This window comes from Dermacentor silvarum, chromosome 8 (assembly GCF_013339745.2).
Source record: "Dermacentor silvarum isolate Dsil-2018 chromosome 8, BIME_Dsil_1.4, whole genome shotgun sequence".
Lineage (NCBI taxonomy): Eukaryota > Metazoa > Arthropoda > Arachnida > Ixodida > Ixodidae > Dermacentor > Dermacentor silvarum.
Window position 1 is genome coordinate 72,815,670 of NC_051161.1, and position 23,287 is coordinate 72,838,956.

Below are 23,287 nucleotides of genomic sequence, written 5' to 3' on the forward strand. Positions count from 1 at the left end.
CACCGGCCTTTGGCTCTCTGAATCTCGCGATGTCTCTGCCGGCGAGCTTTCGTTAAGGTCACGGGGAAAGAGAAATGGAGAGAGAAGAAAATTAAAAATGAATAAGAGAAGAACGGCAGAGTATTGTTGCGGCTAATAAAAGCTGTGACAAGGAGATGTCGTTCATATGATGGCTGGAATAGCCCAATGAAAAGAAAAAAACCACGCACTCCTTGTAAGCAGTGTTCTTAGCAAACTCCAACACCTTAAGCTTTACACTTAGAGCTTTAGTTAACCTCACTCATCATCGCTGCGCACAAAAATGTCGCGTATTCCGCGAGGGACAGTCTCACTGGCCGAACGGCCGATTTCGGTCAACGATCGGTATCGACCCCTTCTTCTGCACAGCGACGGCGAACATTCAGTCGAATAGAGAGCCCCATGACCGATACGCTATCGTCACTGATCAGTAAGAACTGCCGGAAGTACTGCGACTAGCGCTATCAGCGTAAATTCCGCCTTCTCGAATAAAAAGAAAACAAAAGAAAAGAAAGAAAGAAAGAAAAGAAAGAGAGAAAGCAAGCAAGAAAGAAATGGAAGTTATTAACATTAAGCGGGCACCCTGCGCTATCTCCCTCGTCTTCTTCATTATCGTGCTGTCCACGCTAGGCGAAGGCGGTAAAACTGCACAACGAGCGTCCCCGACCCTCCTACCGAGAGACCTTATCGCGGCTCCTCGCATTATTTATTTGCTTCCACTTTATACAAATGAGAGAGATACCGCGGCTCCCTCTTCGGCGGCCGGTTTCGTAATCCGCGTAACCCGGTCTGCAGCGGAAGCCTCCCCTTAAGCACGCGACGAGGCGCTGGGGGAGAGCGGCGGCGACTGCGCAACGTCGCACAGCGTATGCTTCACCTCAGCAACGCCGTGCAGTGCAGTGAAAGCTACGTGCCGGCGCGTCAGCTCTCGCCAGGAGATTAGCACCATTTTTCGCCTCAGAACGCCTTCCCTGCAACGCCGACTGAATTTAAGCTTCACTGAAGGTTCGATAGCGTACAATGGGCGAGTCCTGCTTTTATTTTCCGGCAGCCTGCTCTAATTGGCTGACCGCAGCCTTACGGCATTCGCTGCGTTTCACGAAGTTGGTGAGACAGACGGAAATGCAGTCGGCAGCGGCAGAGAGGCGGCGGCCCTGCACATATAACGGCGAAGTCGCCGCCGCGTTGCGTGACAAGGCCGCCCGGTCAGCTGAAGCGTGCCGGTCGGTCACGGGCGGATTTTCGCCGCACGGCGCGCGCGCAATCTGTAGCCTCGGGCGCGGAGAGCGAGCGCGCGCTTCTTTGTAGACGAAAGACGGGCCACCGGCCGAAATAGCAGGGGCCGCGCGTGTTTCGTGGCCGCCAATCCCGTGGCGTGATGTCGGCATATCCCTTGCCCGCACCAACCCCCACCGCGGTGCGTCTCGTTTTCTTTTTCTTTCTTTTTTTTTTTTCGCTTCAACTGTGGTACATGAAAATACGACTGCTGTTCTCACTAGTTGCGTGCAGCGCTCCCGAAGGTGACAGTTTGCGAGGGCGTGGCTGCTCGTGCATTGAAAAGGAAGAGTCGAAGCGGCGACTCATCGATTTCTCTTGGTACCGAAAAGCCGCGAGCGAGAATCCCTAATGGAGTGATGCGAATACAGTTTTGACCGCCTGGAGTTTTTCTCGAGTGCCCCATCTCGGCGCGTTGAAGTTTTTTCTGCGTTCCGTTGCCATGTATAGAGTGCGGAAATACTTTGGCTTGTTGGTATGTCATGGAAGAACAGGCAAAACGATGACTCGCAGCGCTGACGACGCGCGCCTACATCTGAATGTGGCCGCCCCGATCAGGAACACAACGAATGGCGTCGAGCTGACCGCCAGAAAGTCATAACCGCTCAGCCACAGTTGAAGCCAGAGCAACTGGGTGAAAACGTGCGTTTGTGTGCGTGTATGTGTGATTGTGCGGACCGCGCTGAATTCCGGCATTCAGATATTCTAACGACGGAGGCTTGATCCACCCTCTCGAAATGTCGCTTAGATTATACGAATCGGATAAAAGGTCCAGCGCGAAGCATAAGCGAAGACCGAACGACAGGAATGCTCATGTATTTGCTTCACTGTTCACAGCGCCGGTCTCGACGCTGTATACTGCACGTAATTTAGCGGGGAACGATGGGTCTCCGGTCGGGTGAGCTATTATGGGTGCGGCCTCGGCACTGGCTTCTTTGTTGCTTATCTTCGTCGCCGCGCACAGCGCTGCACTTGTAAGCCTCTCCCTTAATTCCCGTTCGTTTTTTCTCGCGGTACCTGAGCTCGTGGCGACGTTGTCGCTCGTGCACTGTTTAAAAGTAATGAAGTGGGGAGTCCCCACGACGTGAATCGTGGTGGACGTCCAACCTTGCTTTGTAAACTTTGCCAAGTGTAAACTTTGCTAAACGCACTATGAACAAAATGGACAAATATGTGAGGGGAATATTGTTACCTATGCCCAGCTCGCCGCCTAGACGCCAGCGTCTTATGTGTCAAATGCGTTCTTCACGGCTACTATGCGAAGAGAGAGAGAAAGAAAGAAAAAAAAAAAGGGACGTAGAAGCTCCTCTGGGAGTTGTATAAGTATGCGTAAACATTGTGCCACTTGCTTATCTCCACGCAACCCGGTGTCATTATCAATGTTACGAAACTTGATCCGACCACTAAAGGACAGCGCTGCGGCGACACGAACTGCTGCGGAACGCGACGCAAGGTGAATTGTTGACGCACGCAAACTACTGTAGGTGGCGGCGCCAGGTGCGCTGATGACGTTCCGATCATTATAAGCCGTTATCTCTCTTTAGCGCCTTATCCATCCGCGTCGAACCTTTATGAACCGTGATCAACCGTACTCCGGCGGTGGCTGCGTATGGCGCGGCCGCGCGGGCCCTATCTTGAAAGCGATCTGCGATGTGGACGGAGTGCGGCGAGTGCTGATAGCTTCGTGTGCGCTGTGTTCTCGCCGCTTGGTTCGCGTTGAAGCGAGAGGCAGCACGAAGGTGAATTCGCCCGCTGCTGCGTGCCCTATCTTGAAAACGATCGTCCGACGTGACGGACGGACGAGTTTCCCCGTTGGGTAGGCATAGAAATGTTTACGCATTTAAAGAAAAACAGTGATAAAGCAATCATGGTAGTCTGCAGCGAGGACAACGTCTAGGTATCGTTCGTCTTGTTTCTTGTCTCTTCAGGCAGGCGAAAACTAATCTTTTTTTCCGCGTACGCGGACATTCACATCGTCTGAATCGGCTTGTTTTGATTTCATGTCAGACAGGTTGTTTCAGCTGGATGATCTGGCGTCATGGGCTTGCTTTCGTAGAAAAAGCGGTCTCAGTTCTCAAAAGGGAAGCACTTCTATAACGACACAGGAAAGCTATTACAAAAACAAAAGCTAAAGAGAGAGAGAGAGAGAGAGAGAGAGAGCGGCTATTAAGCGGCCGGTGTTACTGTAGAACGTTCTTTGTTGCACCTGGGAGCACCCGAGTAACGCATGCCGTCCATGCTTGCACAGCGGTTGCCATTTCTTGTATTCTTGCACCAGAACAATACGCGGGCCGTGTTGTGTCAGCGTCACGGTACCGCGCGAAGGAACCGTGAATAGAGGAGGTAAACTTAATTTCCCGGTAAACAGCAGCCATGTCTGATGCGTTTTACTGCGTTGAAAAGCACCCGGGTGAACACTTATGCAGATTCGATCTTTGTATTTTGCTTTGTTGCCTTGTAGGATGTTTCATCCTACCGTGGCACCATCAGCGTACCGCACGTCACGCCCTTACGCCGCACGTTGGTGTTTTTTTTTTTCCCCTATAGTCCATTGTTGTTATCAAGTGCGCCAGGCCACCGTGACTCATACGCGCGCTATCGACAGGAAAGTGACCTCGACGACCTTCGAGCATAAAGAACACAATAGGCTGAAGTGATCCATCCCTCTCTTTTATTTCGGGTCACAGAGAAGAAAAAAAAAACTGTACACTGTATGTACAGAAACGACAGTGTTCGCCAGAGCAGCTGCTGGACACTGATGACCGCTCTGCAGAGAGCGCGAAGGCCTCGAGCGTTGGGTCACCTATCCGGAGTACACGCGCCGTTGCTGGCGCGCAAGCTGACGCTGCATATTAATCGAGGCCGGGTTGAGCCCCGTTAGACGTGCATGAATATTCACGCGGCCTGTCTTTTGTCAATGGCCGAAACGGTACGTTGCAGCGTGCGCGCTGGATGTTCGTGGGGATGGCAGTTGACTTCTGCCCGCTGGCGAGGGTGTGTGGGAGTGCTGGGCGATGGTACTCGGGCCGGATGAAGCTTAAGAATGAAGTGGAAGAGGGTAGGGGGGGGGGGGGGGAGTTTTAAAGAGCTTAAACTTTCCCTTGGAGAGAAACTTTCTGCAGCAGTGTGATAAGAGCGATTGGAAAGTGTTACCCAATGTATCTTCTGTGCGAGCTGCCGCGATGGTATCGCGTGACAAGTCGTGTACTGGCATTGCAGCGATAGCGCTGGAAGGTCTACAACGTTAGATAAGTGTAAGTAAAAACGAGCCTTCCGCGTGCACAGAATCTAAACTCGTGAGGAGTCTCAGCACACCTGGTAGCCTGTCCACTCCGAGAAATTTCAGGATATTATTTGCAATTTTTTTTCTTTTTACGTGCCAACCGCGCATAGACAGCGAGCGACGCACAGTGCACGTGCATGTATAGTGCCGTTTATATATGTCAAATTATAATTATTATTATACCTATGCGATACAAACATCGCGGCCATTCGTTGCTTGTCCCTATGATTACTGCTGCACGCAGACTGGGACTGTAAGAACCGATGTGTCGGTATTGTTTCCGGTGTACCTGGCTGTATTATGACACGCTATCACAACCATGCAAACAGCTGAGAATAAATCCCTTGTTACTGCACTATTCGGGGCGTGAAAGTTAACAGCCGGTTCGATCATTTGTCTGTCTTCTCTGACAACTGAAACGATGGTCGTTCACTGCGAAAAAACAAAATGATTTACTGGTCTAACTCATTCTACAAACGCCCATATGTGTGCATTCCTTGGAGAACGTGCATCACAGAAATTTTTTTATCGGTGGCACAGATGCGAATTTACGGGCTAGACTTTACTGAGGTGTGCGAATTAGCAGACTCAGGATTTATTAATTAAAGACGCAGGTTTAGTTAAGTCCTTCCTTAAGTCCGCAGGTTTAGTTAAGGCCAGTATAGAACGGCACTTGTGCCCAGTGCATGCTTGTGTCGTTTTTTTTAATAACAAAATATCGTTCATTGTATACTTGTTGAGTGCACATGCCCGATTCATAGCCGTTTTTCAGAGTAACTAATCGAGTTCTCCATTCTCTTTTTTTTTTCTCTTTCGCAGGCAGCCTCCGTCAATACCAGTGGTAAGTGAAAAAAAGAATCCTAGATATTCTATAATGCTGCTTTACATGGGCAGTGAGATTGCTTGCAAGAGTAGCGCTGTAGTTGAGCGCAGCGCCATGTCCGATCGAGGAAACCGCCATTTGTATATCATACGTCGTGTTATCGAGGACACTGCTGAGAATGGTCCGGAAGGAAGCCCAGCGCGGTCGCGTCTGTAAAAGCCATTTTTGGAAGCGCGGAATTTATTATAGACAGCTTACTGCACGTTTCGTGGAAGGCCGAGAGATGGACACAACTTCTTAGCTGCATACCGCGCGTGCCGGGTAGGCAAGGTTTCCGCGTTGTCGACTCACCTTCGTTAGCACAATTATCTTGCTCACGCACCTCGGAGGAAGACAGTGAAAACGCTGCAACGGTACGAGACAGCGGAGACTTGTGCAGTACAGTTTTTTTTGTTTTTTTTAAGGACTGCGTTGCAAATCAAATGTGCAACTTTGCAAGTTCCGAGAACGTTCAAGGAGCGAGAAGACACTTGAAATCCGTGACTTCGCAATTTCCTCCCCAACTTCAAACAAAAAGTGATAAATCAAGGTAGGGTTTCATTTTCTCTAGTAATATTAAGACTTTCCTCGCCGAATGAACCGAAGTAAAAACAATGCTTTAGCAGCCTCAACTGATTTAATGTTACTCCTTAGTGCCCCTTGAAATCGAATACAGAGAACTCGCACATCGTGCGCTTCCTTTTGTCTTTACCTGGAGAAAGAAAGAAAGAAAAATGTCTCCATCATTGCCTTAGTTTGCTTGCAAGGAGGCACGCAACGCCATCTAATGAGAAGCGGCCACGGATCCGCACTGAAGAGTGACTTCGCCTCATCGTCCGGGAGACGTGCGCGAAGCCACGCCGAGAAAGCGATTGCCAGCAGAAGAGGCCAGTTTGCGAGAGAATGGCCATAGAAGGAAACCCGTCTCACGCTCGCACTCCCTCGCACGCAGACTCGGGGATTGGCCGATGGCTCCTCCTCCCTCTTTTTTTTTTTATGGATCATTTGCTATTCCTCCTCATTCAGAGCGTGACCGGGGAGCCGAAGAAGAAGGAGCACGCCAGAGGTAGCCGCGATGCTACTACGCCTACCGCTGGCCTTCTGCGGACCAGAACGGCGGTGGACAGTTCTTCGAGCCTGGAGCCGCCGTATACAAAAGAGAAGGACAGAAGGCCGCAAAGAAAAGAATGCGAGGTCGCTCGGCGTCGTTCATGCATACCACATGCGGTGCGCGCGGCGATAGAATAGAAATGAAACTTTCGTGGGCGCCTTTCTTTCTTTCTTTCTTTCTTTCTCTTCTTTCTTTCTTTCTTTCTTTCTTTCTTTCTTTCTTTCTTTCTTTCTTTCTTTCTTTTTAGTTTTCGCGTTCAGATTACCTCATCGCTGGGTGTGCACGAAATACACTACCGAGACTGCAATTGCGAGGCCGTGCTCTGACTTTTTCCTCGCTTCTTCGACGCTGTGTGTTCGTATGGCGTTCTTATCTTTTGTGGGTACTTTTCAGAGAAGGTGGAGTTATCGAGGCGGGCATGCGTCATTCTGGTGCTTAATCAATGTTTGCGCTCTTGCGAGCGTAACAACGCCGGCGCTTTAGGCGAAGGCGCATACAAATGAGCTGTGGCGGGAATGCCGTTAGGCTTTTAGAAGCGGTCTTCTACTTTCACCCCCCGACGTTCGTTACTTTCGTCTATATTATAGCCGGCAGAGCCGACACCGTTCGCTATAGGTAAACTTTTAACGAATGCGACGTATAGTAGAGGGCGTGGTGCTTCTCTGGCGCGATTTTTGATGTGCGTGAGCGTGCGAAACAGCTTTTCGAAACGCGTTGATTCACGGAGGAGCTTTATTACGACCGACAACTTGTGCATATTTACTTCGTTTGCAAGCAATGACGCTGCATATTTTATAGAGCTTGACGTAATGATTACTCTTTAGGATGCCTTTCGTGTCGTGAACGTTCTGACCGGTGGTTCAGCGAAGAAAACTAGCCTAGGTCGTTGCAAATATTGCGATGTATACATGATATACGTGTATACACAGGGCTGTGTATACGTGTTCCTCGCTCAGCGTTTGCTCGTACGATTGGTATGGTTATCCTTGTGTATAGTGAAGACGAGTTGAAGTTCGTCGTTTGTCTAACTGCTTACATGTTGCCGTGTGTCGTCTGATTACGGCGCTGGTGGATCACGCCTCACAACTCTAACCGGTGTAAATAGTTCACGCCGAATTCCTTGTACGTTGCTATCGAAGTGTATATTCGAGGCGCGTTTTTCTGGAAAAGCGTGCCTCGAAACTTTATGAGAGGCCACCTGACGATTGTTAAAGGACAAGCTGGCTTAGCAGAGTTTCAACCAGCTTTACTAAACTCTTGACGTATCAGTTTGTTTAGGGAGTTGTAGAGTGAAGAGCAAGAGCCTATCGACTGCTTGTGTGTCTGTTCGTGCATTAAATCGTCGCATTGTCGCGAATTAAATTGATCGAACTTCAGCGAAGCTAGACGTTTTGCAATTCGAGCGGAAGTCCGTGCTTCCGAATAGTCGATTCACGCCATTCATCAACACATTGGTGGCTTTCGAGCGGCTGTACTGAGCAGGGGCGTGCTTGCTGCCAGTATGCTCTTGTGATTCGTGTTTTTTTGCGGTCGTTCGCCCACGATCTCAAACCGTGGACGCTAGTTCGACTAGCTGACTTCTCCAAGCTCACAAGTACTTTATGGCGTCAATGTTTATGTATACTAATGTGAGCTTCTTGTGCAAAGGTGTCCTTAAGAATCTGCACGTTCATGTCTCTGCGACATCTGTAACACTTTTGCTTTCCAATATATCTCGTATTCAGGAGCAGTGTTGGAATTTTATCTGCGCCTTGGGATATCGGGTCTATAATACTCCCACTTCTCCCACATTCTTGCATTTAGTAAACACCAATGACAGAATAAAAGGAATGCCAGTGACGAGTTTCTTATTCTTCATATCCACTCTCGGACCAGCCTCACTAGGAAAGCATTTTTTTTTTTTTTGCCAGCTTTCGTAACTTCTAGCATATAGCGGGCACTTTGGTGCGCAAACACCTCGATTCGATTTCGCCCCCCTGCTTTCTCCCAGTGTGTACAGTCTGAAAAGCGGGCTCTCTCCGCAGGGACGTGACAATGGACTCAAATCCAGCACCTAGACGCGATGGCCTAAATCTATGCATCGCGTACGCTTTCTTCCATCTCTCCCGACTTCGCGGTGTGTCTCGGTCAGCCACGCCGTTGCGCGGCCGCGACGCGGGGTCGATGTCTCTCACGGCAACGGACTCGCGCGCGCGGCTTGTCCCAGGGTCGCGGGCTGCTTGGAGCTCGGCCGCGGTTCGACTTGTTTACTACGCGCGCTACGAGGAAAAGTGGGGGATGAAGGGAGCGAAGCGGTGAGTGGTGGTGGGGGGGAAAGAAAAATAAAGGAAAGAAGCCGTTGTCCACGGTCGACGCCGGTGGTGACGGTTTTGCGCTTGCACGTGCCTCGAGGCGCGGCGGCACGCTTTGTTGTGGTTCGGTCGCCATGACCACGGTCAACCGCTGAGCTGCTGGAGGGGCAGCGCCGAGGCGTAGCAAGGGTTTTGGTGGTGAAGGACGCGCCGTGGATCGGGATCGCCCGGGCACGGGCGGCGACTGACTGGCCTTCGCTTTAGCGAGCTCCATTGATCACCGCCGCGGTGGCTTGTGGCTAGCGCGCGCTGGGTGCTGCTCAGATTAGAGCGGTCCGCGGCCGATCGAGGGTGGTGCCTAGGGTATATACGCATTCATCGCCTGATTGCGTCTCCCGGGGCCACGGAGCGCTTCGTTCCCGGAAAGCCACCCCCGGTGGTGTTTACGCGGCGATGAATTGAGGCCTGCAGCGGCGGCCGGGGCGGAAACTTGTTGACGTGGCCAGTTCAGGGTGGTTTAATTAGGCGGATGAGTCGCGGTTCGTTCGAAGCCGAGGATGATGGGCGCTCGTAGGCGGCCGGAATAAATTCTGTTCTGTGTCGACCTCTCCTCTTTGGCCTCGAAGGGCTTAACCGATTAAGGGCGGTGTGCTTGTTTTTCATTATTTTTTTTCGCCTCCTCCTCTATAAGATTACCACCGAAAGGTGGTAATATCCTGCCATATAGTTGTATAAAGTAACGCGAAAGTCTTTAAACACTGCGAGTCGGAAACTGTGAGACAAAGACAAAGTTTAGGTCAAAGACAAATAAGGTTTCTCGAGTCACAATAAATTTAAGAGCATTGTGCGGAAATATAAAACTGACGTGAAGAGCGCCACTGTACCTCCAATGTTGTAGTTTTTTTCTTCACATCAGGCAAGCGACCCTAGTACATACCCGAATAATCGCAGCGTCGACAGTCCTTTTCCGAGTGCAATGGTCGTCCATCGTTTAACAGCTCTGACAAAAGAAGTAGGCGCGTTTGCGTGCCGATGTCGTTTTTATATCGCATTAGCGCAGCCGGATTGCTTCGCATCTCTTTCTGTTGAACTCTTTATAGCTTTAGCCTGTGAAATGTAGGCGCAGGCAAGATTTAGCGCGTACAATGCTTCTTCATTAATTTTAACGAAGGCCCTCATCTATTAAAGCGAAGCTTTCTTGCCATACGCAACCCTATTCTGCGCCCCCCCCCCCCCCCCCTTTGTTACATGTTGCATACACATTGCATATATGGCGAAAATAAACACAATTGTACGAAAAGCATCTACTTGTATAGCATTGATAACCTGCTGCACGTTTATGAAATGTGCTTTACTGCTGAAATGTTTTGTTTTTCTTTTCTTATGCTATCAGCATTTTATCATTGGACAATTTATTGTTTGTGGAGATGCCGGCGACAAAGTACTCGTAGCTGCCAACATTTCGCATTTCATCCAAATAAATCACACGCTCGCTTTACGTATACACGTTATGGATGTACAGGATTTTATTCTGTCCTTTCATAAGTCTAACCGCACCACGTTTCGCGGGAAGACAAGTAATAAAGCGTGCACGAATCTGTTCACGTGGGCGCGCTCCGAAGCACGTAGTCTTCTTCCTGCAACGTCATATATAGGCCGGGCGACTCTGAGCCACAGTCCACCCCTTTCGAAGCTGCCGCTCTGCCCGGCATAAAGAATGCATGCGCTCCGAGTGTCGAACGGCGGTGCGTTTACCTTTCTCAGAATCTAATGAACGAGAGGGAGGGAGGTGGGGAACGGATGTAGCGTCGGCTTACATTCAAGTCTGAGCATCCGCTATTTTGCTTCATTTTTTTTCACATTTTTTTTTTTTTGCAGTGACAGTCATCTCGTATGTATACAGCTGAGTTTGCAAGCACTTTGAGAGAATGTGTCCGTCGATCGCGTGACAGCGAAATTGGTTTCGAGCGAAATTTTGTGGATCAAGCGCCCGAAAGATGTTAAGCGCACGCTGTCCCATTGTGCATTTTTCATTGCGTGCTGTACGCGCGAAGAATAATTGAATCCACTTCAGTAAATGCGCGTTTCCGATTTCTCTCCCTCTCTCCCTCCCTCCCTCAATCAATCAATCAATCAATCAATCAATCAATCAATCAATCAATCAATCAATCAATCAATCAAAACTGTACTTTTAAGTACACCGTAAGGACTATCTGCCATTCTGCGCTAAGCTTCAACATCGCCTAGAAGACACACACAGTCCGACTTGATGCCAACCGCATTGCACTTGGTAATCAGGCCGACCAATGTTGCCACTTCTAGTCACTGTGTGTGAAACCTCGATGGCAGCTCCTCACTTGCGCAAAAGTGCCAAAACGTTGTCTGAAACTTCCGAAAAAGGAAACCAGCTCTGGTCATAAATGTGTGTGCTGCTATAAATAAATTAATTAATTAATTAATTAATTAATTAATTAATTAATTAATTAATTAATTAATTAATTAATAATAATGATATTATTCTCGCCATAGTTTAACAGCAGGAGGCTGCAGTCTGCTCTCTCATGCACGGTTTTAACAAACATAAAATGGCTTATGTTTAACAACACCGCTTTGCAGTCGCCGACTTATTACGCCTATACCGCATAGCAATGGCATGTTTTTTGCTACCCTGCCGTTTTGAAGGGCGGATACCTCTACGGCTCCGTTCATTTTTTTTCTTCTTCTTTTTCGGGGAAATCTCGTTATGGGCGGGACGGCTGAAACGTAACGAGGTCCACCCCTTTCCCGCATACAGGCGTGGCGCGTACATTCAGGGGGACGCCAAACGGAAGGGGCCCGCGAGTTGACCTTCTTCTTCTCTTTTCTCTCTCTTTTTCTTTTTCTTTTTTGCACGTGGCGCCGCTCATCGGATGACAGACATTTTTCTTTAACGACCTCCCGGCTCTCCGGCCGACGGCTGTAAATGAGGTTTGGCCTCCTGCGCGGACGCGAACGACGGGCTCGCGGGACGCTATGCACTGAGCCGGCGAAAGAGGTGCGGACGAGACCGTGCACTAGCAGTCATGCGTGGCGCTCGGGGTGTGTGCGCCGTGACTACCTCGGAAAAGAATAGCGCAGCGTGTGTTATAAAGCCGAGGGGCTCTGAGAGGCAGGGTGAGAGATAGAGAGAGATGGTTTCTCGCCGAGGACGATTCAATGAGGGGCTTTAGCAACGATCTCACTGGGCACCGCGCTTTGAGCAGCTCCCAGTACGCGACGTGGTCTGTTCGGTTACTGCCTGATGTATATATTGATTGTACTGAAGATTTTCGGTGCCGGCACGGTGAAGTGTGCAAGAGGAAGTCGACGGAACTAGTAGTGCGCGCTCGATGGGTTTCCTGCTGAGACTGTTCCGTCTTCCTGTACTTCGGTCAGACGCCCTGCGGACTTACGAGAACATCCCGTGACATTATATACATCAGGCAGTAACACGCACATACACTCTCTCGAACGACACTTGGAACACTACATTTCGCGTTTGAGCACCACCACTCAAGGACGCCACATCCTGGCCTATGTCGGCTTCTCTGTCTCCACTTCCCCCTCCACCACCTCTACCGCACTTTCGTCATCATGCGCGGCACTTCTACGAATCGCGCCATTACCTCGCAACATGAATCCCTGTATACACGCACAACGCCGGGCGGCTAGAATCCGCTATATTCAGCATTTCACCCGCACTCATCCAAACCGTCATTTCTGCTACACGGACCCTAGCGTCTCCTCACTCGGCTCTGCCATAGTGGTTCTTTCGGGCAGCTATGCTATTCTCCATAGAGAAGTCCTCTCGGTTACAGACCCCACACTTGCTGAACTACGTGCGAGATAGTATAGCTACTTTGCCACTATCTTCCCCCCCAACACCCCGCACCTAGCTGCCTATCATTTTCACAGACTCCATGACCGCCTGTCGCTCCTTATTACGCGGGGAACTTCCTAGCCCTCTGGCACACATTCTCCAAAGTAGTCTTAATACACCAGTTGAAATCGTGTGGGTACCGGGCCACGCGGGTCTGTCGGGGAACGAACGGGCTAACCGGCTCGCCTGTGACACTCTTCGCCAGGCTCCCGACTTCCCCGGGCCAAGCTCACGTGATTCCCGATCGCCTCCCATTTCTCTCCAGCCCTATCGACTCTCCCGCAGCGCGTTTCCGCCTTTACAACTCTATCTCGCGCACACGCCGCCCTCATCCGACAAGCCCAGACTCTTCTTTCTCCCACACGTATGTATACATCTCCTTCGTGCATTCGCGGGAGAGCCACCTCCGCGATGCCACAGGTGCGGCGGTCATCCCAATGGCTCTCACATATTGTGATCGTGACATAACATGGCACGCGAGAACAGAGGCGATCACAACGCTGTGCTTTTGTTCCACTCTACTATCACGTTACTCAACCAAAACCACTCTGCTATTGGAGGATCAAGATGAGGAGGAGGAGAGAAAGAGAGAAGGCAGGGATGTTAACCATAAATGCGTCTTGTTGGCTATCCTACTCTGGGAGACGGGAAAGAGGGAATAGAAAGATGAGATAGAGAGAGGAGGAGGGGGGGAGGAAAGACCCGGTGAGCTCGCGCACGGACGCGGAGGGCCTGAGCAAGTCCAAGGCGTTCACATATAGGCAAGTCGCCCTCGAGAAAGACAACAGTGCCTTCACACGAGCGATGGGGACGGTCTTCAAGTTGCACCTGCAAGGACAACGATCGATCGTCCAGTTGCTACTATTGGAGGTTGTTTAAAAGGAAGAGGGGGAAAAAGAGAGGGGGCGATCTGAGAATAAGCTCAATAACTCCGCAACCTGCTCACGCAGCCCAGAGCTCTCACACGTGAAGCCTGCGCTTCTCCTCGCGTTTCGAGAACCCGAGCGCGTGCGTACAAAAATTGTTCCGGCGACTGCGCATCACATCTGGCAGGATACCAAGGCTTCATAATGAGCACGGGGGCGTCTAGTTTTCTTTTTGTGGAACGTAAATGTACAATAAAGTACTGTTCATCGTACAGCGTACAATTGTACGCCCCAACTGCGTACTGTTGGGGCGTACAATAGGATTTAGCGCTGAACTAGGCCATCCTCTCCGGCTCGTGAAGATAGCAGATTTTTTTTTATTTGGGGCTTTAAGTGCAACGCGGACGAAAAGCGGGCGATGGAAATAACTATGTCGCGTGTCAGTCCGTCACACGGCGCAGAGGCGTCGGAAACAGCTGCGCTTTTTGGGGCAGAAGAGGCCGCATGCCACCGTGTACATACATGCGAACTATGCGTGCCTGTGTGTATGTGAACGTGTATGTGTTGGTGTTGTTTGCGCGGGCTACGCGCGTAAGTGAGTCATAGTGAGCCACATATTTTCCTGAGAGACTAATCACTTCGGGACGTCGCAGTAAGTTCCACTCCCCGTTTCTTCAGTGTCAATTGCAAAGACAGGTTTATACCGAAACGCGCAGGTCAACAACGACGTCGACCGCGTTCTGCTTTAGCTTCGTATCGCCAGTGCGTCGAGTGTGTGGTGAGTTTAGCATCTGCGAAGTCATAACTGCGCGAATGCTCACATTCTTTCGCGGAAAGTGGGATGTATTGGCGCCGACACTTGCGTACTCTTAAAGTACGCAAGGGTATGCTTAAAGTGGTATGCCTTGACTCCCCTTGAGCTCAAATGTTTGACGAGGGTATACTGCTTAGTTACATAACGAACATTTACTCCAGGATTCAAAGGTTGAAAAGCGTGTACGCTATTCATGTTATGCCTGCGGATTGAGCTATAACAGACTACCTAGTGTATTCATTATAGGGGTTGTTAGTGCTTTGCTTTTTCTGCGGTTGAAGATGCAGATAAGAAAAGTACAAGATGCACCTATCACCTCAATCTCACACCAGTGAGCCATCTAAACAGAACAATGTGGTCCAAAGGTAGCAGCGTGAAACCTGTATACTTAGAAAAGCTAATCTAGATGGTAATCTGGAGACTGCTTTTTATGTGTAACAACCGAATGGCTCACGAATCCTCCTTACGCCGTCAAGTGAGCTGGGATACCGTAACACTTTATCTCTTTTAGGGCATTCTCATAGGAACAAAGCAACTTTGCAAGGTGTTCACTCCAGAACACCCCTCCTCATCCCTAAACAAGTCTAACCCTCTGCTACAACAGTTCTAGACCAACCATGTACTTATAGCTTCGCTTTCCAAGTACGTCTGACATGTGCATAGCTAAATCTTGTCGTATATAGACCTATTTTATCCCTATGTGGGATATGTTTCGTGACTATTTCATTTAATTCATTCTGGCGCCTTTCATCTTTTGTTCGGCTGGTAGCATTGAAGCCCCGCCGATTTCAACAGAAATCGTAGCGGTTATTTCTTGTAAGTAACCCAAGTAACGCACTCACATTTTAGAGATATCAATCCTTGATAAGTTGCTCATCGCCAAATGTGTTGGCAGAGAACCGCGCCTACACGCGTTGTGTGCGTTTCGTAATCATCGTAAACAATTCTGAGTTTGACTTCGCTGCTTTGGAAAGGGAAGTTGTTCGAGTAAGTCAGTTGCGCTTACCTGAGGAGGACTTAGTGCTGACTTGCATGCGTGGTTACGGAAGTTCAACATTCCGTGATATTTTATGCTAGGCGGTGTTCGGCTGGCAGCCATTGCCGGCAACCGGTTGCCGGTTCTATGGCTATTTAGCGCTGGCGGTTGAGCGTCTTGTGCTCATCTTGCGGAAATGTATATATGCATGACGAACGTTCGTAAACACGGACACTCCGTGCGCACCTGAGGCGAATGAAGCTATCACGCACTCTCTTCCCACACTTGCAAATCTCTGGCGCAGTTCTTGCAATTCATGACAGATCACGTCTTCCTTCTGCTCGTTCACACTTTAAATAAATAGTGCCGTATTACCAAGCGATCCCCGACCTCTTGGTGGAACATTAACGGTGCGGTTGGCTGCGGTATAATGCATATGCTTGCTTCTGATTCAGAAGGCGTTCAATGGCGGCGCCTGGCGGCCCCTGGTGCGCAGTGCGGGAAGTGCTCGCTGTAAAAGGTCTATAGAACAGCTTGAATGCGCTGGGAAGCCTGTTTACGGAATTTCGAAAATCCCAGCCTGTTTTCGCCTGCTGCTTTGTAATGACGCCTTCACGCCTAGAATGAACGAACGAGCTGTACGTAACCGCCCGGAGAAAAGAACTCAGCGGCGTTCGAGGGCCTGAGCTTAACCACATGGGACACGGTTGTTCCCACGAACTTCGCGTTCCGTTTCCGGGACGTTCTCCATACGTGCTTCTTGGGAGCCGCTCGTCTGCTCCCCCCCCCCCCCCCCCCTCCTATTCTTGGAAGCATCACCTCCTCGTTCGTGACTGCAGAGCAAATAGACGAGTCTCTTCGCGAGATTGCTCGAAAACAGCGAGGCGCGGCTAAGCACTGTTCCGTCCCGTCCGTAGTAAAGTGGAACGCGCGAGTGGATATGCGCGGCCTCGAGAACAAAGGAGCTTATCGCTGACGCGTCTGCAGCGTGCAAAGAAGAGCGGCAGCCAAGACAAGCCCTGCCGACGCGCTGTCTCCATCCACTCAAGCTTAGCGGGACGCCGCTCGCATTGTGTCGCGCCCGTAGGTACTGTATTTTCCTCGACACAATCACTCCAACCCCGTCGGCTCGACCTTCTTGCCTTTTTATACCCGTGTTGTTCGCAGTAGATGCGGGTGTGTTTTTGTTCAAAGCAATTATAACGATACTGCAAAGTCTGCCTTAGTAACTCATTATATAATCTTACGTAATTTTAAAGTTAGAGAGCATAATTATTGAGATACAAAAAAAAAAAACATGACATGCTCTACATATATTATTATTAGCTCTCACTTGCCTGGAAGTCCTCCGTGTGGTTGGTTTAATTTCTCCAGCTGCTGCGTCAGTTGCTGGCACCAGGCCATACCGAATTATCCTCAGTTCCATCGAAGCTTTTCTGTGAGATTGTATTTCTGAACATAACCTACCGCGACATGGGCCCGAATGTCAGCTGCCGGCACCCGAACAGAAAGTGGCAGCTGATTTGGTGTTCGCGCTTCGGCGCAGCTTACAAACGGTGTAGTGCATGCACATTGCTGATCAGATTAAAGTTGGGACCTTTGCGGTGCAGAAACATAAACATTGCATGATCTTCGACGTTGCATTGGGTGACAATGAACACAACTGTACGCATCGCATATAGTTGTAATACAGCGTTTGATGAAGCACCTTTTCAAGCTTCGCTTCGCACAGATTCATTTTAACACGTGCGATGGATCTGCATACGTTTTCTTTCGTTTTTTAAGGAGCGGTTTTTGTTTTAAGCAAATGGAAGATGGATGGCAGAGAGGAGAGTGCACGGGTGTGATGTGATGCTTATATTCCGGAGGTGGTTATATCGCGAAACATGCGGCATATGTTCGCGTGCGGAAAGGCGGCCGGCAGTGCGGCGCGTCTTGCACGAGTGCTAGTAGTTCACGCTGACGCGAAGGTGGCGAGTGATGAGAATTAAGGCGACGGCGCGCTGCTGCTCGCGGCACGAGGCCACCGCCCCAGTTCGAACGCGCGGTACCTCCCTCGAGAACGGGTGTTTCTCTCGTGACAGCGCCCTCGTCTCTCCGAATGCGCGTGACGGGCGAGCGCTTTCGTTTCGGCAGGCGTGCGTGTGTGTGTGTCTGTGAGCTAGTTGGGAAGCGCTGAGATTCTGTCGTAGATAACGACCATTGAATGGCGCACAACACACACACACGCACAAAAACACACACGCGCACGACCGCCGCAGCCGCGGGATTCGATCCCGTGACCTAGCGTGCAGCTAAAGAACATCTTTTACACACTGAACCACCGCAGCGGGGCATACGCAGATACCCGCCAACAGACTTGCGCGTGGCTCCCCCGAAGAACAAAACAAGGTAGCCAAAAGAAGCAATCAATAAATAAAGATAGAAATGCTTAGGACTTCAACTTCTTAATTATCGCGGCAATTAGAGGCCAGGGAAAGCATGGGCGCTGCTCTCTCAAGAAGACAGATGCCGTTCCAATGTCAGCCGAAGTTCGCACTCTCTTTCGGCCAAGGCTGATGCGGCGATTAAGGAGAGCTTGCGAAATGCGCACGCATTCACCCTGAAAGCGCGCGCCGCGCACGCGTTTATCGCTAAGACATATAAAGAGGCACGGAGGTCACGTGAGCAACTTCTCTTCGAGACCCGCGCGAACGCGCACACACAATTGTGGGCAGGCCTTCGTGCGGTCAAGTACGAAAAAGAAGCGAGACTAAATAGCGTCAACAGATTGGCATGCGTGAATTTTCAGCGAAGAAAGGTGTTGAAGAAATAGATAATGGCCACGCTTGCCAGCGCTAAGGAGCTTGCCGTTGGTGGCAATGGGCGTGCGTATAGAACTCGACTGTAAATCAATCATGACTTGACTCGAAATCAGCCTGAGCAGTTTGCAGCGACAGTGGTCTTGGGCTTCTTTCCCCTTATGATGGTCATCGTGGAGTTCAGCTGTCCAGATTGCTGTGCACAGCATCGACAAGATGCTGAACTTGACCCATATCAGCCACCCATGCTTTGTATACACAGGTACAATGGTGCGACATGGTTCGCACAGCGTAAATGCAGTCATCTTTAAAAAAAAAAAAGCTTTAACGCTACTGATTGGTACAGTTATTTATTTTGTGTACGTATCCTTATACTTTATACGAGTCTTATAACGATGATACCGGAGCTATATAGTGACATTATACTTCACTGTGGGTTCACACAGAACTGCGGCACTTCTCTTTTTCTGCACAGGGACGATATATCTACCGTTGACATTGGTCCTCTGTTTCTACAACTCCTTAACAACTCGTGCTATATGTCCCAGTGGTCACACTGTCACAGCGAACCGCGGTCACTCCGTTCGGTGCTTATATACTTCTCCACCGCGTTCGCGCGTTTGCGTTATCGTTCGATTACAAGGTTCCCGTATGCACGACTGCGATTGAAGTAAGAGGTGGGGGTAAATATATACAGGAAGGGCGCGACCTTCGTACGCATAGCGCTCGCGCCGACTCCGCGGGCTTGTTTGCATTCTCCTACGCGTGGCATTGCGTCGAATCTGTCGGCTGACCCTTTATACATCTCGCGGCAAGACGAGGCAACGCGTTGCTTTCCCCGGACAGTGCCGCGAATGAGTGCGCGGGCTCGTTACTCTTTTCCTCAGCCTTCTCTCATTCTTTCGGTGCGACTGCTCGCATCTTTCTTCGGTAGTTTTCTTTCGCGCCCCGTTTGACCTCGCACTGCGCGTGGCGGTCGTCGGCGCCTTTTTGACGCGAAACGAGCAGCCCTCGCGTTGCACCCGCTCTGGGACGCGGTGTTTTTCCGCTGGTTCACGTATTGCGCCAAAGAGGTCACACCGCACCCTTCGGGGCAGAGCCAGGAAGGCGCCTTGGTCAAGAAGAAGAAACTGTAGTAGCAGAACCGTGTGTTGAGAGGGAAGTGGTTCTGTATGAGAAAAGGAAAGGTTGGCGCAGTGTGTTGAGCTCACAACAGCAGCAACACAGAACAACCGCCGGCTTCTTGTTCAGTCCTCCCGTGGTAGGTATACCTTTTTCGGGTTTATACCCCTTTTCATCTATGTTTAATTGGCTTTTAAACCTGCCGCACCTTTGGTGATGCAGGTTTCATTTTTTGAGGGGCCCAAAAAATAGCCGTGGTTTAAAGAACAAGCAAGCTGTACGCCAAGCATGCATAGGTGTGACGGAACATGAATTGTATCAGCGATGCTGATTTTGCGCTGCGGTGTTGGCCGTCTCGCGCGGAAGAAGGCTGACGCTGACGCCGCTATGCTGTTTTCCTCAGGAAGGTTTGAGGCTCAGGAAGATTGCGCACGCTTTTGTTCAACTTAATCTACCGATGTGACGTCGTCTATATCTAGTATGTCCACCGGCGCGCTTTTTGACGGTCGCCCTTTGTTATAAGGTTAGTTCCCAAGCTGTCCTGAGGAGGAGGAGGAAAAGGAGTGTGCTAGCTGCAGGAAGACCTGCAGGAAGATCAGTTTGCCGTGCATATACTGCCGATAGTTGCTCCGCCCGTGGGCCATTTATCAAACGCGGTGTACATTCTCAACACTCGGCAAATAATCCCTGAAGGATGTGATAAAGAAAGTGGTGTGACAATCGGCATGAAAGATATTACTAGGAAGTTAATAAAAGTTTAAGCCGTCGCAGGCTCGGAATAAACGCATTGGATCAACTTCGCGTCATCAAATGGGCAAACGAAATACGCCAACCAATGACCCTACCGAGATCATTCATATGAGTAGACATACAGAGCACGAGGCAGCAAAATTTCGAGGTGAAGAAAAAAAAAAAACACCAAAACAGTGCCGTCGTCCAAAAGCTGTCTCGATAACGACAAGGCGTTACACTATACGTACAGCGCCCGGCTGGCCGGAGTCCAAAAAATTTCTAGAGCCAAAGTCATTTTTGTTAACCGAGCAGAACTGTATTCAGCAGCATACTATGGCAGCAGCTTTGCTGCACTCAACGGTTCGTAATCAAGTCGACGGTCCGTGTCGCCAGACTTCTCCAAGAACAAATAATCTTCCAAAAAGCACATGTTTACACTCACGCACACACACACACGCACGCACGCACGCACGCACGCACGCACGCACCCGCACACTGTAGAGAAGAGAAATAACGAAGAGAGGGACAAAGGAGTGTCTAAAGCCCTTTAACTCTGTTCCGACTGTCTTCCTCGCGTTAATATTAAGTTAGGCAAGCGAAGTTTGAGGATAGTTTCTGTAGGCTGGTTCTTGAGGCTGGCCCTTGAAGCCTGGCGAAAATCTCGCGACCAGTCTCACAAAGATGCGTTCTTTTGTTCTTTTTCCTTTTTTGCTTGCAGCCTGCCATCGAAGAGAAGAAACTGAACAAACAGTTTGGTCAGCAGTATACAGGGTGTTTCAGCGAACACTTTCAAAATTTATTTAAGGTTGCGTGTGGCATAATGCCCAATTCTAGTTAATGAGCTGATCTACTCGAAGAAGCGGACATTACTTGCACAAAAATTGAAATTCAAAATCGACTAATCAACAAAAATTCACTAATTAAGATTTTAACTAATTACCTGATGGCCCATATTGCAATTTACAGATTGTAGCCGTGGAGTTCGCAAGGCGGATCCACTTGGAATTAATTCTCAGGGATGACACCAGTTTCGCGATATTATTTCTCGAACTTTGCGGACAAATGCATTGGCGTTCCAGTTAATTTTGTGCTTCATTGCATAAAGCGACGTTTTCTTAAGAAAACGATAGCCTACGACTTTGTTGCGTTTGTTGTTTTCGTGATCCCGGTGGCAACCCATTCTTCTTTACGAGGCTGTTTTCGTGGGAGTACTAAGGGTGTCACGGTACCGAAACACACTCGTGGCTACTCCCTCGGCTCCAGCATGGCTTCTTCGTTTAACTGCTATAGCTGCGGCCGTCCACAATCGATGTCCGAGTCCGTTAAACTTGTTTCCTCTTCACGTTCTCCTGACGTCCTGCCGGTTTCGGCTCTGATTCAGAACCACCGTTCTCCAAGCTTCCGCGGCGCCCAATATAACAGCTGCAATACGTGTTGCATACTGTACACACGGCTTCGCACCAAACGCGCAGTCAAATTAACGTCAACGTGAAGCAACGTTTCTTGCAGCTTACTCTTTTGTTTATTTCGCGCACTGCACGGTGTGCGCCGTTGGCCGTGTTTTCTCTTTCGTTTTTCTCACGGTTCGCGCATAAGGAGGTGACGGGGAGGGCAGGGCCCGTCACGCGTTCGCCAAGGCGTCGGCGTGTGATGGCGAACGAGGAACAGGTTGCGCGCGACGAAGCTTCGTGTACGCGCACGTAGCGTGTAGAAGTAGTAGTGCACCGTGCAAGCCAATCTCATGTACTGAGAGAGGCAGCCGCCGTTGTTCTTTATTACTCCCATTATCCCGCGCTGTTTTTTCTGCAATGAGCAGACTGATGGGGCGGGGAGGGTGAACCGTTTTGTAGCGCGGTAAACCCGGAAGAACCGGCATCGAGGCAACGGTCAAACCGGGTCGACCGTGGTGGTGGCGGAACCTTATCTGCTGGCTGCACGGCTGCCAGCTAAGTTTCTGTTTTATCGGAACCGGTCATCGCCGGGTGGGGGCAAGGCGCGGGAGGTGGATATAAAACGTGGGCCCAGTTTCTCCCTCTCACTGAATCAGCTCCCCCCCCCCCCCCCCCCCTATCCCCCAATCCTCTCCTCCACAAAACCTCACGCCTCGTGTATAGAAAGCTTGAACGAACGAGTCTTATAAGGCGTGTACTGAGAGAGAGAGAAGAGAGAGAAGAGAGAGACATTGCACCAGATGTTTGAGAAACGGACGAGCCCGGAGCGGGATTTCTGAGCTGCACAATAAGTAAAATTATACGGCTACCTGTATACGAATCCCAATGTACTGAATTCCCCAAGTCACGAGCGGCAGCTTACCTGTGTCATTGAACGAAAATTGTTCTTTTTTTTTCTGCTGGAGTTAACCCACCTATGCGACCAAAACTTCGTGACATGCAAAGCAAATACGTTTGAAAGGAACTTCAGGTCCGCGCTTATATACCGATCGATGGGAAGAAATACACGGGGCGTTGAAATACGAAGACGGCAGTGATAATTAGTGACCAAACCCGTATTGACGGTGCTATAGTTGGGGACTAAGAAGTAATAATTGAAACTAGGAAGTTGAGTTAGGCAGTGCATGTAAAGCGTAGAAAAGTTAACTGCATGCACTGCCGCGTCTCAGAGTAACCTACATACAGGAAATCATCGGAGTGGAAACGCAGACGAGGACGACAGAGCGGTTGCACAAATTAAATTCTGAGGTTTTGCGTGCCAAAACCACGATCTCATTATGAGGCACGCCGCATGTGGGTGACTCCGGATTAGCTTTGACCACCTGGGGTTATTTAACGTGCCCCTAAATTTATGTACACGAGCGTCTTTCCATTTCACTCCCATCGAAATGCGGCAGCCCGCGACTTCGAGCTTAGCAGCCCAACGACATAGCATAAACCACCGCGGTGGGCCTAGGCAGCGGGGTTACACGAACGCCTGAAGGGATTGGTATAAGAAAGGGATAAAATCGCTGCGCTGTTGCGTTCTTTTTTTTTTCTTCTTAGAACACGTGTCACCTGTGTCTGAAAACATGTGCGTTATAGCCTTACAAATTGCTGCTGCAGGATTCGCTCCCATCAGTGACGCATTTGCCGAACGCCGATGTATAGAGATCCTCCCAACCTAATCTAGGAACAGCAAGAGCTTTTGAAACTGTAGCACTCTTAGGTTACAGCCCATCGCTTATCAGACGTGGGTCGGCGACGGGATCCCAGCCGTGCTAAACGAAAGATTGCCACGCGCAGCA

At 49.9% G+C, this 23,287-nt stretch overlaps 1 protein-coding gene across 1 annotated transcript in view; it reads left to right on the forward strand.

Annotated features, from left to right (window-relative positions):
• LOC119461442 (sodium-dependent transporter bedraggled) overlaps positions 1–23,287 on the forward strand; it is a 169,281-nt gene that overhangs the window by 68,505 nt on the left and 77,489 nt on the right. The window contains exon 2 of the mRNA XM_037722753.2: positions 5,396–5,417. The gene's annotated coding sequence lies outside the window, so the exon portion shown is untranslated. The remainder of the gene's footprint in view (positions 1–5,395; positions 5,418–23,287) is intronic.